The sequence below is a fragment of the Leuresthes tenuis genome, unplaced genomic scaffold, assembly GCF_036924035.1.
Source record: "Leuresthes tenuis unplaced genomic scaffold, fLeuTen1.0.hap1 SCAF_1, whole genome shotgun sequence".
Lineage (NCBI taxonomy): Eukaryota > Metazoa > Chordata > Actinopteri > Atheriniformes > Atherinopsidae > Leuresthes > Leuresthes tenuis.
This window is the reverse complement of record NW_027325355.1, coordinates 42,561,644-42,575,709: the sequence shown is the minus strand read 5'-3', so window position 1 is coordinate 42,575,709 and position 14,066 is coordinate 42,561,644. Positions and strand designations below refer to the sequence as shown.

Here is a 14,066-nt window from a genome sequence, read left to right as displayed (position 1 = left end):
TTGGCAGACACGAAGTGATCTGAGAGTCTCAGTTTCAGCTGAAGAGAATGATCACATCAGAGAAGATGATATGCCCGCTACAAATCAGCCTTTCTCGGCAATTATCTGGTTGCATAGAGGAACCGTATGATTCCAGTACCTATATAATGCACATTTGTCAGAGACATTGTTGCTTACGGCCACACCACCCTGAACATGCCCGACCTCGTCTGATCTCGGAAGCCAAGCAGGGTTGAACCTGCTTAGTACTTGGATGGGAGACTGCTTGGGAATACCAGGTGCTGTAAGCTTCTTCTCTTCTCTCTACCACCTGCATGTCTTTTCTTGCAACGTCTGATCATCCTGTGACACATGAGGAAGTTGGTCATCTTCAGCAGCTGCTGCTTCTTTGTTGGCAGACACGAAGTGATCTGAGAGTCTCAGTTTCAGCTGCAGAGAATAATCACATCAGGGAAGAAGATGTGCCCACTACAAGTCAGCCTTTCTCTGCAATTATCTGGTTACATAGAAGAAGTGTATGATTCCAGTACCTATATAATGCACATTTGTCACAGCTATTGTTGCTTACGGCCGCACCACCCTGAATATGCCCGACCTCGTCTGATCTTGGAAGCCAAGGAGGGTTGGGCGTGGTTAGTACTTGGATGGAAGACCTCTTGGGAATACCAGGTGCTGTAAGCTTTTTCTCTTCTCTCTACCACCTGCATGTCTTTTGTTGCAACGTCTGATCACCCTGTGACACATGAGGAAGTTGGTCATCTTCAGCTGCTGCTGCTTTGTTGGCTGACACGAAGTGATCTGACAGTCTCAGTTTCAGTTGCAGAGAATGATCACATCAGAGAAGATGATATGCCCGCTACACATCAGCCTTTCTCTGCAATTATCTGGGTGCATAGAGGAACCGTATGATTCCAGTACCTATATAATGCACATTTGTCAGAGACATTGTTGCTTACGGCCACACCACCCTGAATAAGCCAGACCTCGTCTGATCTCGGACACCAAGAAGGTTGTACCTGGTTAGTACTTGGATGGGAGACAGCTTGGGAATACCAGGTGCTGTAAGCTTTTTCTCTTCTCTCTACCACCTGCATGTCTTTTGTTGCAACGTCTGATCACCCTGTGACACGTGAAGAAGTTGGTCATCTTCAGCTGCTGCTGCTTTGTTGATAGACACAAGGTGATCTGAGAGTCTCAGTTTCAGCTGAAGAGAATAATCACATCAAGGAGGAAGATGAACCCACTACAAGTCAGCCTTTTTCGGCAATTATCTGGTTACACAGAGGAAGTGTATGATTCCAGTACCTATATAATGCACATTTGTCACCGATATAGTTGCTTACGGCCACACCACCCTGAATAAGCCCGACCTCGTCTGATCTCGGAAGCCAAGCAGGGTTGCGCCTGGTTAGTGCTTGAATAGTAGACCGCTTGGGAATACCAGGTGCCTTAAGCTTTTTATCTTCTCTCTACCACCTGCATGTCTTTTGTTGCAACGTCTGATCACCCTGTGACACATGAGGAAGTTGGTCATCTTCAGCTTCTGCTGCTTTGTTGGCAGACACGAAGTGATCTGAGAGTCTCAGTTTCAGCTGAAGAGAATGATCACATCAGAGAAGATGATATGCCCGCTACACATCAGCCTTTCTCGGCAATTATCTGGTTGCATAGAGGAACCGTATGATTCCAGTACCTATATAATGCACATTTGTCAGAGACATTGTTGCTTACGGCCACACCACCCTGAACATGCCCGACCTCGTCTGATCTCGGAAGCCAAGCAGGGTTGAACCTGCTTAGTACTTGGATGGGAGACTGCTTGGGAATACCAGGTGCTGTAAGCTTCTTCTCTTCTCTCTACCACCTGCATGTCTTTTCTTGCAACGTCTGATCATCCTGTGACACATGAGGAAGTTGGTCATCTTCAGCAGCTGCTGCTTCTTTGTTGGCAGACACGAAGTGATCTGAGAGTCTCAGTTTCAGCTGCAGAGAATAATCACATCAGGGAAGAAGATGTGCCCACTACAAGTCAGCCTTTCTCTGCAATTATCTGGTTACATAGAAGAAGTGTATGATTCCAGTACCTATATAATGCACATTTGTCACAGCTATTGTTGCTTACGGCCGCACCACCCTGAATATGCCCGACCTTGTCTGATCTTGGAAGCCAAGGAGGGTTGGGCGTGGTTAGTACTTGGATGGAAGACCTCTTGGGAATACCAGGTGCTGTAAGCTTTTTCTCTACCACCTGCATGTCTTTTGTTGCAACGTCTGATCACCCTGTGACACATGAGGAAGTTGGTCATCTTCAGCTGCTGCTGCTTTGTTGGCTGACACGAAGTGATCTGAGAGTCTCAGTTTCAGTTGCAGAGAATGATCACATCAGAGAAGATGATATGCCCGCTACACATCAGCCTTTCTCTGCAATTATCTGGGTGCATAGAGGAACCGTATGATTCCAGTACCTATATAATGCACATTTGTCAGAGACATTGTTGCTTACGGCCACACAACCCTGAACATGCCCGACCTCGTCTGATCTCGGAAGCCAAGCAGGGTTGGGCCTGGTTTGTACTTGGATGGAAGACCTCTTCGGAATACCAGGTGTTGTAAGCTTTTTCTCTTCTCTCTACCACCTGCATGTCTTTTGTTGCAATGTCTGATCACCCTGTGACACATGAGGAAGTTGGTCATCTTCAGCTTCTGCTGCTTTGTTGGCAGACACAAAGTGATCTGAGAGTCTCAGTTTCAGCTCGAGAGAATAATCACGTCAGGGAAGAAGATGTGCCCACTACTTATCAGCCTTTCTCGGCAATTATCTGGTTGCATAGAGGAACCGTATGATTCCAGTACCTATATAATGCACATTTGTCAGAGACATTGTTGCTTACGGCCACACCACCCTGAACATGCCCGACCTCGTCTGATCTCGGAAGCCAAGCAGGGTTGAGCCTGCTTAGTACTTGGATGGGAGACTACTTGGGAATACCAGGTGCTGTAAGCTTCTTCTCTTCTCTCTACCACCTGCATGTCTTTTGTTGCAACGTCTGATCATCCTGTGACACATGAGGAAGTTGGTCATCTTCAGCAGCTGCTGCTTCTTTGTTGTTAGACACGAAGTGATCTGAGAGTCTCAGTTTCAGCTGCAGAGAATAATCACATCAGGGAAGAAGATGTGCCCACTACAAGTCAGCCTTTCTCTGCAATTATCTGGTTACATAGAAGAAGTGTATGATTCCAGTACCTATATAATGCACATTTGTCACAGCTATTGTTGCTTACGGCCGCACCACCCTGAATATGCCCGACCTCGTCTGATCTTGGAAGCCAAGGAGGGTTGGGCCTGGTTAGTACTTGGATGGAAGACCTCTTGGGAATACCAGGTGCTGTAAGCTTTTTCTCTTCTCTCTACCACCTGCATGTCTTTTGTTGCAACGTCTGATCACCCTGTGACACATGAGGAAGTTGGTCATCTTCAGCTGCTGCTGCTTTGTTGGCAGACACGAAGTGATCTGAGAGTCTCAGTTTCAGCTGCAGAGAATGATCACATCAGGGAAGAAGATGTGCCCATAACAAGTGAGCCTTTCTCGGAAATTATCTGGTTACATAGAGGAAGTGTATGATTCCAGTACTTATATAATGCACATTTGTCACAGAAATTGTTCCTTACGGCCACACCACCCTGAATATGCCCGACCTCGTCTGATCTCGGAAGCTAAGGAGGGTTGGGCCTGGTTAGTACTTCAATGGGAGACTGCTTGGGAATACCAGGTGCTGTAAGCGTTTTCTCTTCTCTCTACAACCTGCATGTCTTTTGTTGCAACGTCTGATCACCCTGTGACACATGAGGAAGTTGGTCATCTTCAGCTGCTGCTGCTTTGTTGGAAGACACGAAGTGATCTGAGAGTCTCAGTTTCAGCTGAAGAGAATAATCACGTCAGGGAAGATGATGTGCCCACTACACATCAGCCTTTCTCAGCAATTATCTGGTTACATAGAGGAACCGTATGATTCCTGTACTTATATAATGCACATTTGTCACAGACATTGTTGCTTACGGCCACACCACCCTCAATATGCCTGACCTCGTCTGATCTCGGAAGCCAAGCAGGGTTGGTTCTGGTTAGTACTTGGGTGGGAGACCGCTTGAAAATACCATTTGCTGTAAGCTTTTTCTCTTCTCTCTACAACCTGCATGTCTTTTGTTGCAACGTCTGATCACCCTGTGACACATGAGGAAGTTGATCATCTTCAGCTGCTGCTGCTGCTTTGTTGGCAGACATGAAGTGATCTGAGAGTCTCAGTTTCAGCTCCAGAGAATAATCACATCAAGGAGGAAGATGTGCCCACTAAGAGTCAGCCTTTCTCGGCAATTATCTGGTTACATAGAGGAAGTGTATGATTCCAGTACCTATATAATACACATTTGTACCAGATATTGTTGCTTACAGCCACACCACCCTGAATAAGCTCGACCTCGTCTGATCTCGGAAGCCAAGCAGGGTTGGGCCTGGTTAGTTCTTGAATGGGAGACTGCTTGCGAATACCAGGTGCTGTAAGCTTTTTCTCTTCTCTCTACAACCTGCATGTCTTTTGTTGCAATGTCTGATCACCCTGTGACACATGAGGAAGTTGGTCATCTTCAGCTTCTGCTGCTTTGTTGGCAGACACGAAGTGATCTGAGAGTCTCAGTTTCAGCTGAAGAGAATGATCACATCAAGAAGGAAGATGTGCCCACTAAGAGTCAGCCTTTCTCGGCAATTATCTGGTTACATAGAGGAAGTGTATGATTCCAGTACCTATATAATACACATTTGTCACAGAGATTGTCGCTTACGGCCACACCACCCTGAATATAATATGCCCGACCTCGTCTGATCTCGGAAGCCAAGCAGGGTTGTGCCTGGTTAGTACTTGGGTGGGAGACTGCTTGGGAATACCAGGTGCTGTAAGCTTTTTCTCTTCTCTCTACCACCTGCATGTCTTTTGTTGTAACATCTGATCACCCTGTGACACATGAGGAAGTTGGTCATCTTCAGCTGCTGCTGCTTTGTTGGCAGACACAAAGTGATCTGAGAGTCTCAGTTTCAGCTGCAGAGAATAATCACATCAGGGAAGAAGATATGCCCACTACACATCAGCCTTTCTCGGCAATTATCTGGTTACATAGAGGAACTGTATGATTCCAGTACCTATATAATACACATTTGTACCAGATATTGTTGCTTACCGCCACACCACCCTGAATAAGCTCGACCTCGTCTGATCTCGGAAGCCAAGCAGGGTTGGGCCTGGTTAGTTCTTGAATGGGAGACCGCTTGCGAATACCAGGTGCTGTAAGCTTTTTCTCTTCTCTCTACCACCTGCATGTCTTTTGTTGAAACGTCTGATCACCCTGTGACACATGAGGAAGTTGGTCATCTTCAGCTGCTGCTGCTTTGTTGGCAGACACGAAGTGATCTTAAAGTCTCATTTTCAGCTGGAGAAAATTATCACGTCAGGGAACAAGATGTGCCCACTACATATCAGCCTTTCTTGGCAATTATATGGTTGCATAGAGGAACCGTATGATTCCAGTACCTATATAATGCACATTTGTCACAAACATTGTTACTTACGGCCACACCACCCGGAATATGCCCAACCTCGTCTGATCTTGGAAGCCAAGCAGGGTTGGGCCTGGTTAGTACTTGGATGGGAGACCGCTTGGGAATACCAGGTGCTGTAAGCTTTTTCTCTTCTCTCAACCACCTGCATGTCTTTTGTTGCAACGTCTGATCACCCTGTGACACATGAGGAAGTTGGTCATCTTCAGCTGCTGCTGCTTTGTTGGCAGACATGAAGTGATCTGAGAGTCTCAGTTTCAGTTGCAGAGAATGATCACATCAGAGAAGATGATTTACCCGCTACACATCAGCCTTTCTCGGCAATTATCTGGTTGCATAGAGGAACCGTATGATTCCAGTACCTATATAATGCACATTTGTCAGAGACATTGCTGCTTACGGCCACACCACCCGGAACATGCCTGACCTCGTCTGATCTTGGAAGCCAAGCAGGGTTGGGCCTGGTTAGTACTTGCATGGGAGACCACTTGGGAATACCAGGTGCTGTAAGCTTCTTCTCTACTCTCTACCACCTTCATGTCTTTTGTGGCAACGTCTGATCCTCCTGTGACACATGAGGAAGTTGGTCATCTTCAGCTGCTTTTGCGTCTTTGTTGGCAGACACGAAGTGATCTGAGAGTGTCAATTTCAGCTGCAGAGAATAATCACATCAGGGAAGAAGATGTGCCCACTACAAGTCAGCCTTTCTGGGCAATTATCTGGTTACATAGAGGAAGTGTATGATTCCAGTACCTATATAATGCACATTTGTCACAGATATTGTTGCTTACGGCCACACCACCCTGAATAAGCCCGACCTTGTCTGATCTTGGAAGTCAAGCAGGTTTGGGCCTGGTTAGTACTTGGATGGAAGACTGCTTGGGAATACCAGGTGCTGTAAGCTTTTTCTCTTCTCTCTACCACCTGCATGTCTTTTGTTGCAACGTCTGATCACCCTGTGACATATGAGGAAGTTGGTCATCTTCAGCTTCTGCTGCTTTGTTGGCAGACACGAAGTGATCTGAGAGTCTCAGTTTCAGCTGAAGAGAATGATCACATCAGAGAAGATGATATGCCCGCTACACATCAGCCTTTCTCGGCAATTATCTGGTTGCATAGAGGAACCGTATGATTCCAGTACCTATATAATGCACATTTGTCAGAGACATTGTTGCTTACGGCCACACCACCCTGAACATGCCCGACCTCGTCTGATCTCGGAAGCCAAGCAGGGTTGAGCCTGCTTAGTACTTGGATGGGAGACTGCTTGGGAATACCAGGTGCTGTAAGCTTCTTCTCTTCTCTCTACCACCTGCATGTCTTTTCTTGCAACGTCTGATCATCCTGTGACACATGAGGAAGTTGGTCATCTTCAGCAGCTGCTGCTTCTTTGTTGGCAGACACGAAGTGATCTGAGAGTCTCAGTTTCAGCTGCAGAGAATAATCACATCAGGGAAGAAGATGTGCCCACTACAAGTCAGCCTTTCTCTGCAATTATCTGGTTACATAGAAGAAGTGTATGATTCCAGTACCTATATAATGCACATTTGTCACAGCTATTGTTGCTTACGGCCGCACCACCCTGAATATGCCCGACCTCGTCTGATCTTGGAAGCCAAGGAGGGTTGGGCGTGGTTAGTACTTGGATGGAAGACCTCTTGGGAATACCAGGTGCTGTAAGCTTTTTCTCTTCTCTCTACCACCTGCATGTCTTTTGTTGCAACGTCTGATCACCCTGTGACACATGAGGAAGTTGGTCATCTTCAGCTGCTGCTGCTTTGTTGGCTGACACGAAGTGATCTGAGAGTCTCAGTTTCAGTTGCAGAGAATGATCACATCAGAGAAGATGATATGCCCGCTACACATCAGCCTTTCTCTGCAATTATCTGGGTGCATAGAGGAACCGTATGATTCCAGTACCTATATAATGCACATTTGTCAGAGACATTGTTGCTTACGGCCACACAACCCTGAACATGCCCGACCTCGTCTGATCTCGGAAGCCAAGCAGGGTTGGGCCTGGTTTGTACTTGGATGGAAGACCTCTTCGGAATACCAGGTGTTGTAAGCTTTTTCTCTTCTCTCTACCACCTGCATGTCTTTTGTTGCAATGTCTGATCACCCTGTGACACATGAGGAAGTTGGTCATCTTCAGCTTCTGCTGCTTTGTTGGCAGACACAAAGTGATCTGAGAGTCTCAGTTTCAGCTCGAGAGAATAATCACGTCAGGGAAGAAGATGTGCCCACTACTTATCAGCCTTTCTCGGCAATTATCTGGTTGCATAGAGGAACCGTATGATTCCAGTACCTATATAATGCACATTTGTCAGAGACATTGTTGCTTACGGCCACACCACCCTGAACATGCCCGACCACGTCTGATCTCGGAAGCCAAGCAGGGTTGAGCCTGCTTAGTACTTGGATGGGAGACTACTTGGGAATACCAGGTGCTGTAAGCTTCTTCTCTTCTCTCTACCACCTGCATGTCTTTTGTTGCAACGTCTGATCATCCTGTGACACATGAGGAAGTTGGTCATCTTCAGCAGCTGCTGCTTCTTTGTTGTTAGACACGAAGTGATCTGAGAGTCTCAGTTTCAGCTGCAGAGAATAATCACATCAGGGAAGAAGATGTGCCCACTACAAGTCAGCCTTTCTCTGCAATTATCTGGTTACATAGAAGAAGTGTATGATTCCAGTACCTATATAATGCACATTTGTCACAGCTATTGTTGATTACGGCCGCACCACCCTGAATATGCCCGACCTCGTCTGATCTTGGAAGCCAAGGAGGGTTGGGCCTGGTTAGTACTTGGATGGAAGACCTCTTGGGAATACCAGGTGCTGTAAGCTTTTTCTCTTCTCTCTACAACCTGCATGTCTTTTGTTGCAACGTCTGATCACCCTGTGACACATGAGGAAGTTGGTCATCTTCAGCTGCTGCTGCTTTGTTGGCAGACACGAAGTGATCTGAGAGTCTCAGTTTCAGCTGCAGAGAATGATCACATCAGGGAAGAAGATGTGCCCATAACAAGTGAGCCTTTCTCGGAAATTATCTGGTTACATAGAGGAAGTGTATGATTCCAGTACTTATATAATGCACATTTGTCACAGAAATTGTTCCTTACGGCCACACCACCCTGAATTTGCCCAACCTCGTGTGATCTCGGAAGCCAAACAGGGTTGAGCCTGCTTAGTACTTGGATGGGAGACTGCTTGGGAATACCAGGTGCTGTAAGCTTCTTCTCTTTTCTCTACCACCTGCATGTCTTTTGTTGCAACGTCTGATCACCCTGTGACACATGAGGAAGATGGTCATCTTCAGCTGCTGCTGCTTTGTTGGCAGACACGAAGTGATCTGAGAGTCTCAGTTTCAGTTGCAGAGAATGATCACATCAGAGAAGATGATTTGCCCGCTACACATAAGCCTTTCTCGGCAATTATCTGGTTGCATAGAGGAACCGTATGATTCCAGTACCTATATAATGCACATTTGTCAGAGACATTGTTGCTTACGGCCACACCACCCTGAATAAGCCCGACCTTGTCTGATCTCGGACGCCAAGCAGGGTTGTACCTGGTTAGTACTTGGATGGGAGACAGCTTGGGAATACCATGTGCTGTAAGCTTTTTCTCTTCTCTCTACCACCTGCATGTCTTTTGTTGCAACGTCTGATCACCCTGTGACACGTGAAGAAGTTGGTCATCTTCAGCTGCTGCTGCTTTGTTGGAAGACACGAAGTGATCTGAGAGTCTCAGTTTCAGCTGAAGAGAATAATCACGTCAGGGAAGAAGATGTGCCCACTACACATCAGCCGTTCTCATCAATTATCTGGTTACATAGAGGAACCGTATGATTCCTGTACTTATATAATGCACATTTGTCACAGACATTGTTACTTACGGCCACACCACCCTGAATTTGCCTGACCTCGTCTGATCTCGGAAGCCAAGCAGTGTTGGGCCTGTTTAGTACTTGGGTGGGAGACAGCTTGGGAATACCAGGTGCTGTAAGCTTTTTCTCTTCTCTCTACCACCTGCATGTGTTTTGTTGCAACGTCTGATCACCCTGTGACACATGAGGAAGTTGGTCATCTTCAGCTGCTGCTGCTGTGTTGGCAGACACAAAGTGATCTGAGAGTCTCAGTTTCAGCTGAAGAGAATGATCACATCAGAGAAGATGATATGCCCACTACACATCAGCCTTTCTCGGCAATTATCTGGTTTCATAGAGGAAGTGTATGATTCCAGTACCTATATAATTCACATTTGTAACAAATATTGTTGCTTACCGCCACACCACCCTGAATAAGCCCCACCTTGTCTTAACCTGGAAGCCAAGCAGGGTTGGGACTGGTTTGTACTTCAATGGGAGACTGCTTGGGAATACCAGGTGCTGTAAGCTTTTTCTCTTCTCTCTACCACCTGCATGTCTTTTGTTGCAACATCTGATCACCCTGTGACACATGAGGAAGTTTGTCATCTTCAGCTTCTGCTACTTTGTTGGCAGACACGAAGTGATCTGAGAGTCTCAGTTTCAGCTGCAGAGAATAATCACATCAGGGAAGAAGATGTGCCCACTACAAGTCAGCCTTTCTCGGCAATTATCTGGTTACATAGAGGAACCGTATGATTCCAGTACCTATATAATGCACATTTGTCACAGACCATGTCGCTTACGGCCACACCACCCTGAATATAATATGCCCGACCTCGTCCGATCTCGGAAGCCAAGCGGGGTTGTGCCTGGTTAGTACTTGGGTGGGAGACTGCTTGGGAATACCAGGTGCTGTAAGCTTTTTCTCTTCTCTCTACCACCTGCATGTCTTTTGTTGCAACTTCTGATCACCCTGTGACACATGAGGAAGTTGGTCATCTTCAGCTGCTGCTGCTTTGTTGGCAGACACGAAGTGATCTGAGAGTCTCAGTTTCAGCTGCAGAGAATAATCACATCAGGGAAGAAGATGTGCCCACTACAAGTCAGCCTTTCTCGGCAATTATCTGGTTACATAGAGGAACCGTATGATTCCAGTACCTATATAATGCACATTTGTCACAGACCATGTTGCTTACGGCCACACCACCCTGAACATGTCTGATCTCGGAAGCCAAGGAGGGTTGGGCCTGGTTAGTACTTAAATGGGAGACCGCTTGGGAATACCAGGAGCTGTAAGCTTTTTGTCTTCTCTCGACCACCTGCATGTCTTTTGTTGCAACGTCTGATCCCCCTGTGACACATGAGGAAGTTGGTCATCTTCAGCTGCTGCTGCTTTGTTGGCAGACACGAAGTGATCTGAGAGTCTCAGTTTAAGCTGCAGAGAATAATCACATCAGGGAAGAAGATGTGCCCATAACAAGTCAGCCTTTCTCATCAATTATCTGGTTACATAGAGGAACCGTATGATTCCAGTACCTATATAATGCACATTTGTCACAGAGATTGTCGCTTACGGCCACACCACCCTGAACATGCCTGACCTCGTCTGATCTCGGAAGCCAAGCACGGTTGGCCTGGTTAGTACTTGGGTGGGAGACTGCTTGGGAATACCAGGTGCTGTAAGCTTTATCTCTTCTCTGGACCACCTGAATGTCTTTTGTTGCAACGTCTGATCACCCTGTGACACATGAGGAAGTTGGTCATCTTCAGCTTCTGCTGCTTTGTTGGCAGACACGAAGTGATCTGAGAGTCTCAGTTTCAGCTGCAGAGAATAATCACGTCAGGGAAGAAGATGTGCCCACTACACATAAGCCTTTCTCTGCAATTATCTGGTTACATAGAGGAACCGTATGATTCCAGTACCTATATAATGCACATTTGTCACAGAGATTGTCGCTTACGGCCACACCACCCTGAATATAATATGCCCGACCTCGTCCGATCTCGGAAGCCAAGCGGGGTTGTGCCTGGTTAGTACTTGGGTGGGAGACTGCTTGGGAATACCAGGTGCTGTAAGCTTTTTCTCTTCTCTCTACCACCTGCATGTCTTTTGTTGCAACGTCTGATCACCCTGTGACACATGAGGAAGTTGGTCATCTTCAGCTGCTGCTGCTTTGTTGGCAGACACAAAGTGATCTGAGAGTCTCAGTTTCAGCTGCAGAGAATAATCACATCAGGCAAGAAGATGTGCCCACTACAAGTCAGCCTTTCTCGGCAATTATCTGGTTACATAGAGGAACCGTATGATTCCAGTACCTATATAATGCACATTTGTCACAGACCATGTTGCTTACGGCCACACCACCCTGAACATGCCCGACCTCGTCTGATCTCGGAAGCCAAGGAGGGTTGGGCCTGGTTAGTACTTAAATGGGAGACCGCTTGGGAATACCAGGAGCTGTAAGCTTTTTGTCTTCTCTCGACCACCTGCATGTCTTTTGTTGCAACGTCTGATCCCCCTATGACACATGAGGAAGATGGTCATCTTCAGCTTCTGCTGCTTTGTTGGCAGACACGAAGTGATCTGAGAGTCTCAGTTTCAGCTGCAGAGAATAATCACATCAGGGAAGAAGATGTGCCCATAACAAGTCAGCCTTTCTCATCAATTATCTGGTTACATAGAGGAATTGTATGATTCCAGTACCTATATAATGCACATTTGTCACAGAAATTGTTCCTTACGGCTACACCACCCTGAATAAGCCCGACCTCGTCTGATCTCGGAAGCCAAGGAGGGTTGGGCCTGGTTAGTACTTTAATGGGAGACTGCTTGGGAATACCAGGTGCTGTAAGCATATTCTCTTCTCTCTACAACCTGCATGTCTTTTGTTGCAACGTCTGATCACCCTGTGACACATGAGAAAGTTGGCCATCTTCAGCTGCTGCTGCTTTGTTGGAAGACACGAAGTGATCTGAGAGTCTCAGTTTCAGCTGAAGAGAATAATCACGTCAGGGAAGAAGATGTGCCAACTACACATCAGCCTTTCTCAGCAATTATCTGGTTACATAGAGGAACCGTATGATTCCAGTACTTATATAATGCACATTTTTCACAGACATTGTTACTTACGGCCACACCACCCTGAATATGCCCGACCTCGACTGATCTCGGAACCCAAGCAGGGTTGGGCCTGGTTAGTACTTGAATGGGAGACCCCTTGGGAATGCCAGGTGCTGTAAGCTTTTTCTCTTCTCTCTACCACCTGCATGTATTTTGTTGCAAGGTCTGATCGCCCTCTGACACATGAAGAAGTTGGTCATCTTCAGCTGCTGCTGCTTTGTTGGCAGACACGAAGTGATCTGAGAGTCTCATTTTCAGCTGGAGAGAATAATCACGTCAGGGAAGAAGATGTGCCCACTATTTATCAGCCTTTCTCTGCAATTATCTGGTTATATAGAGGAAACGTATGATTCCAGTACCTATACAATTTACATTTGTCACAGACATTGTTGCTTACGGCCACACCACCCTGAATATGCCCGACCTCGTCTGATCTCGGAAGCCAAGCAGGGTGTTGCCTGGTTAGTACTTGGATGGGAGACAGCTTGGGATTATCAGGTGCTGTAAGCTTCTTCTCTTCTCTCTACCACCTGCATGTCTTTTGTTGCAACGTCTGATCACCCTGTGACACATGAGGAAGTTGGTCATCTTCAGCTGCTGCTGCTTTGTTGGCAGACACAAAGTGATCTGAGAGTCTCATTTTCAGCTGGAGAAAATTATCACGTCAGGGAACAAGATGTGCCCACTATATATCAGACTTTTTCGGCAATTATCTTGTTACATAGAGGAACCATATGATTCCATTGCCTATATAATGCACATTTGTCACAGAGATTGTTGCTTACGGCCAAACCACCCTGAATATGCCCAATCTCGTGTGATCTCAGAAGCCAAGGAGGGTTGGGCCTGGTTAGTACTTTGATGAGAGACCGCTTGGGAATACCAGGTGCTGTAAGCTTTTTCTCTTCTCTCTACCACCTGCATGTATTTTGTTGCAAGGTCTGATCGCCCTCTGACACATGAGGAAGTTGGTCATCTTCAGCTGCTGCTGCTTTGTTGGCAGACACGAAGTGATCTGAGAGTCTCAGTTTCAGCTGAAGAGAATAATCACGTCAAGGAAGAAGATGTGCCCACTACACATCAGCCTTTCTCAGCAATTATCTGGGTGCATAGAGGAACCGTATGATTCCAGTACCTATATAATGCACATTTGTCAGAGACATTGTTGCTTACGGCCACACAACCCTGAACATGCCCGACCTCGTCTGATCTCGGAAGCCAAGCACAGTTGGGCCTGGTTTGTACTTGGATGGAAGACCTCTTGGGAATACGAGGTGCTGTAAGCTTTTTCTCTTCTCTCTACCACCTGCATGTCTTTTGTTGCAACGTCTGATCACCCTGTGACACATGAGGAAGTTGGTCATCTTCAGCTTCTGCTGCTTTGTTGGCAGACACGAAGTGATCTGAGAGTCTCAGTTTCAGCTCGAGAGAATAATCACGTCAGGGAAGAAGATGTGCCCACTAC

At 46.6% G+C, this 14,066-nt stretch overlaps 1 non-coding gene and 33 pseudogenes across 1 annotated transcript; all 34 read left to right on the top strand.

Moving 5' to 3' along the window:
* Nucleotides 1–171: 171 nt before the first annotated feature.
* Nucleotides 172–290, top strand: LOC140314684 (5S ribosomal RNA; annotated as a pseudogene).
* A 272-nt stretch (nucleotides 291–562) lies between these two features.
* LOC140289470 (5S ribosomal RNA) lies at nucleotides 563–681 on the top strand (annotated as a pseudogene).
* A 656-nt stretch (nucleotides 682–1,337) lies between these two features.
* Nucleotides 1,338–1,456, top strand: LOC140296025 (5S ribosomal RNA; annotated as a pseudogene).
* A 269-nt stretch (nucleotides 1,457–1,725) lies between these two features.
* On the top strand, nucleotides 1,726–1,844 carry LOC140314677 (5S ribosomal RNA; annotated as a pseudogene).
* Nucleotides 1,845–2,116: 272 nt separating this feature from the next.
* LOC140293795 (5S ribosomal RNA) lies at nucleotides 2,117–2,235 on the top strand (annotated as a pseudogene).
* A 262-nt stretch (nucleotides 2,236–2,497) lies between these two features.
* LOC140276175 (5S ribosomal RNA) lies at nucleotides 2,498–2,616 on the top strand (annotated as a pseudogene).
* Nucleotides 2,617–2,885: 269 nt separating this feature from the next.
* On the top strand, nucleotides 2,886–3,004 carry LOC140296731 (5S ribosomal RNA; annotated as a pseudogene).
* Nucleotides 3,005–3,276: 272 nt separating this feature from the next.
* LOC140311685 (5S ribosomal RNA) lies at nucleotides 3,277–3,395 on the top strand (annotated as a pseudogene).
* Nucleotides 3,396–3,664: 269 nt separating this feature from the next.
* Nucleotides 3,665–3,783, top strand: LOC140312956 (5S ribosomal RNA; annotated as a pseudogene).
* Nucleotides 3,784–4,052: 269 nt separating this feature from the next.
* LOC140295422 (5S ribosomal RNA) lies at nucleotides 4,053–4,171 on the top strand (annotated as a pseudogene).
* Nucleotides 4,172–4,443: 272 nt separating this feature from the next.
* Nucleotides 4,444–4,562, top strand: LOC140277100 (5S ribosomal RNA; annotated as a pseudogene).
* Nucleotides 4,563–4,831: 269 nt separating this feature from the next.
* On the top strand, nucleotides 4,832–4,955 carry LOC140268473 (5S ribosomal RNA; annotated as a pseudogene).
* Nucleotides 4,956–5,224: 269 nt separating this feature from the next.
* LOC140286519 (5S ribosomal RNA) lies at nucleotides 5,225–5,343 on the top strand (annotated as a pseudogene).
* A 269-nt stretch (nucleotides 5,344–5,612) lies between these two features.
* Nucleotides 5,613–5,731, top strand: LOC140298989 (5S ribosomal RNA). Its single transcript, XR_011914580.1, has one exon. It is a non-coding gene; the product is annotated as a 5S ribosomal RNA (ribosomal RNA).
* Nucleotides 5,732–6,000: 269 nt separating this feature from the next.
* LOC140303500 (5S ribosomal RNA) lies at nucleotides 6,001–6,119 on the top strand (annotated as a pseudogene).
* A 272-nt stretch (nucleotides 6,120–6,391) lies between these two features.
* LOC140289292 (5S ribosomal RNA) lies at nucleotides 6,392–6,510 on the top strand (annotated as a pseudogene).
* Nucleotides 6,511–6,779: 269 nt separating this feature from the next.
* LOC140300216 (5S ribosomal RNA) lies at nucleotides 6,780–6,898 on the top strand (annotated as a pseudogene).
* A 272-nt stretch (nucleotides 6,899–7,170) lies between these two features.
* On the top strand, nucleotides 7,171–7,289 carry LOC140289468 (5S ribosomal RNA; annotated as a pseudogene).
* A 269-nt stretch (nucleotides 7,290–7,558) lies between these two features.
* On the top strand, nucleotides 7,559–7,677 carry LOC140276164 (5S ribosomal RNA; annotated as a pseudogene).
* Nucleotides 7,678–7,946: 269 nt separating this feature from the next.
* On the top strand, nucleotides 7,947–8,065 carry LOC140305338 (5S ribosomal RNA; annotated as a pseudogene).
* A 272-nt stretch (nucleotides 8,066–8,337) lies between these two features.
* On the top strand, nucleotides 8,338–8,456 carry LOC140281228 (5S ribosomal RNA; annotated as a pseudogene).
* Nucleotides 8,457–8,725: 269 nt separating this feature from the next.
* On the top strand, nucleotides 8,726–8,844 carry LOC140296242 (5S ribosomal RNA; annotated as a pseudogene).
* A 269-nt stretch (nucleotides 8,845–9,113) lies between these two features.
* Nucleotides 9,114–9,232, top strand: LOC140296610 (5S ribosomal RNA; annotated as a pseudogene).
* A 269-nt stretch (nucleotides 9,233–9,501) lies between these two features.
* LOC140291789 (5S ribosomal RNA) lies at nucleotides 9,502–9,620 on the top strand (annotated as a pseudogene).
* A 657-nt stretch (nucleotides 9,621–10,277) lies between these two features.
* On the top strand, nucleotides 10,278–10,401 carry LOC140271021 (5S ribosomal RNA; annotated as a pseudogene).
* A 269-nt stretch (nucleotides 10,402–10,670) lies between these two features.
* Nucleotides 10,671–10,779, top strand: LOC140296732 (5S ribosomal RNA; annotated as a pseudogene).
* Nucleotides 10,780–11,048: 269 nt separating this feature from the next.
* On the top strand, nucleotides 11,049–11,166 carry LOC140289567 (5S ribosomal RNA; annotated as a pseudogene).
* A 269-nt stretch (nucleotides 11,167–11,435) lies between these two features.
* On the top strand, nucleotides 11,436–11,559 carry LOC140271010 (5S ribosomal RNA; annotated as a pseudogene).
* Nucleotides 11,560–11,828: 269 nt separating this feature from the next.
* Nucleotides 11,829–11,947, top strand: LOC140300675 (5S ribosomal RNA; annotated as a pseudogene).
* Nucleotides 11,948–12,216: 269 nt separating this feature from the next.
* LOC140289847 (5S ribosomal RNA) lies at nucleotides 12,217–12,335 on the top strand (annotated as a pseudogene).
* Nucleotides 12,336–12,604: 269 nt separating this feature from the next.
* On the top strand, nucleotides 12,605–12,723 carry LOC140307638 (5S ribosomal RNA; annotated as a pseudogene).
* A 269-nt stretch (nucleotides 12,724–12,992) lies between these two features.
* On the top strand, nucleotides 12,993–13,111 carry LOC140296065 (5S ribosomal RNA; annotated as a pseudogene).
* A 269-nt stretch (nucleotides 13,112–13,380) lies between these two features.
* LOC140290794 (5S ribosomal RNA) lies at nucleotides 13,381–13,499 on the top strand (annotated as a pseudogene).
* A 269-nt stretch (nucleotides 13,500–13,768) lies between these two features.
* Nucleotides 13,769–13,887, top strand: LOC140294049 (5S ribosomal RNA; annotated as a pseudogene).
* The last annotated feature ends 179 nt before the right edge of the window (nucleotides 13,888–14,066 follow it).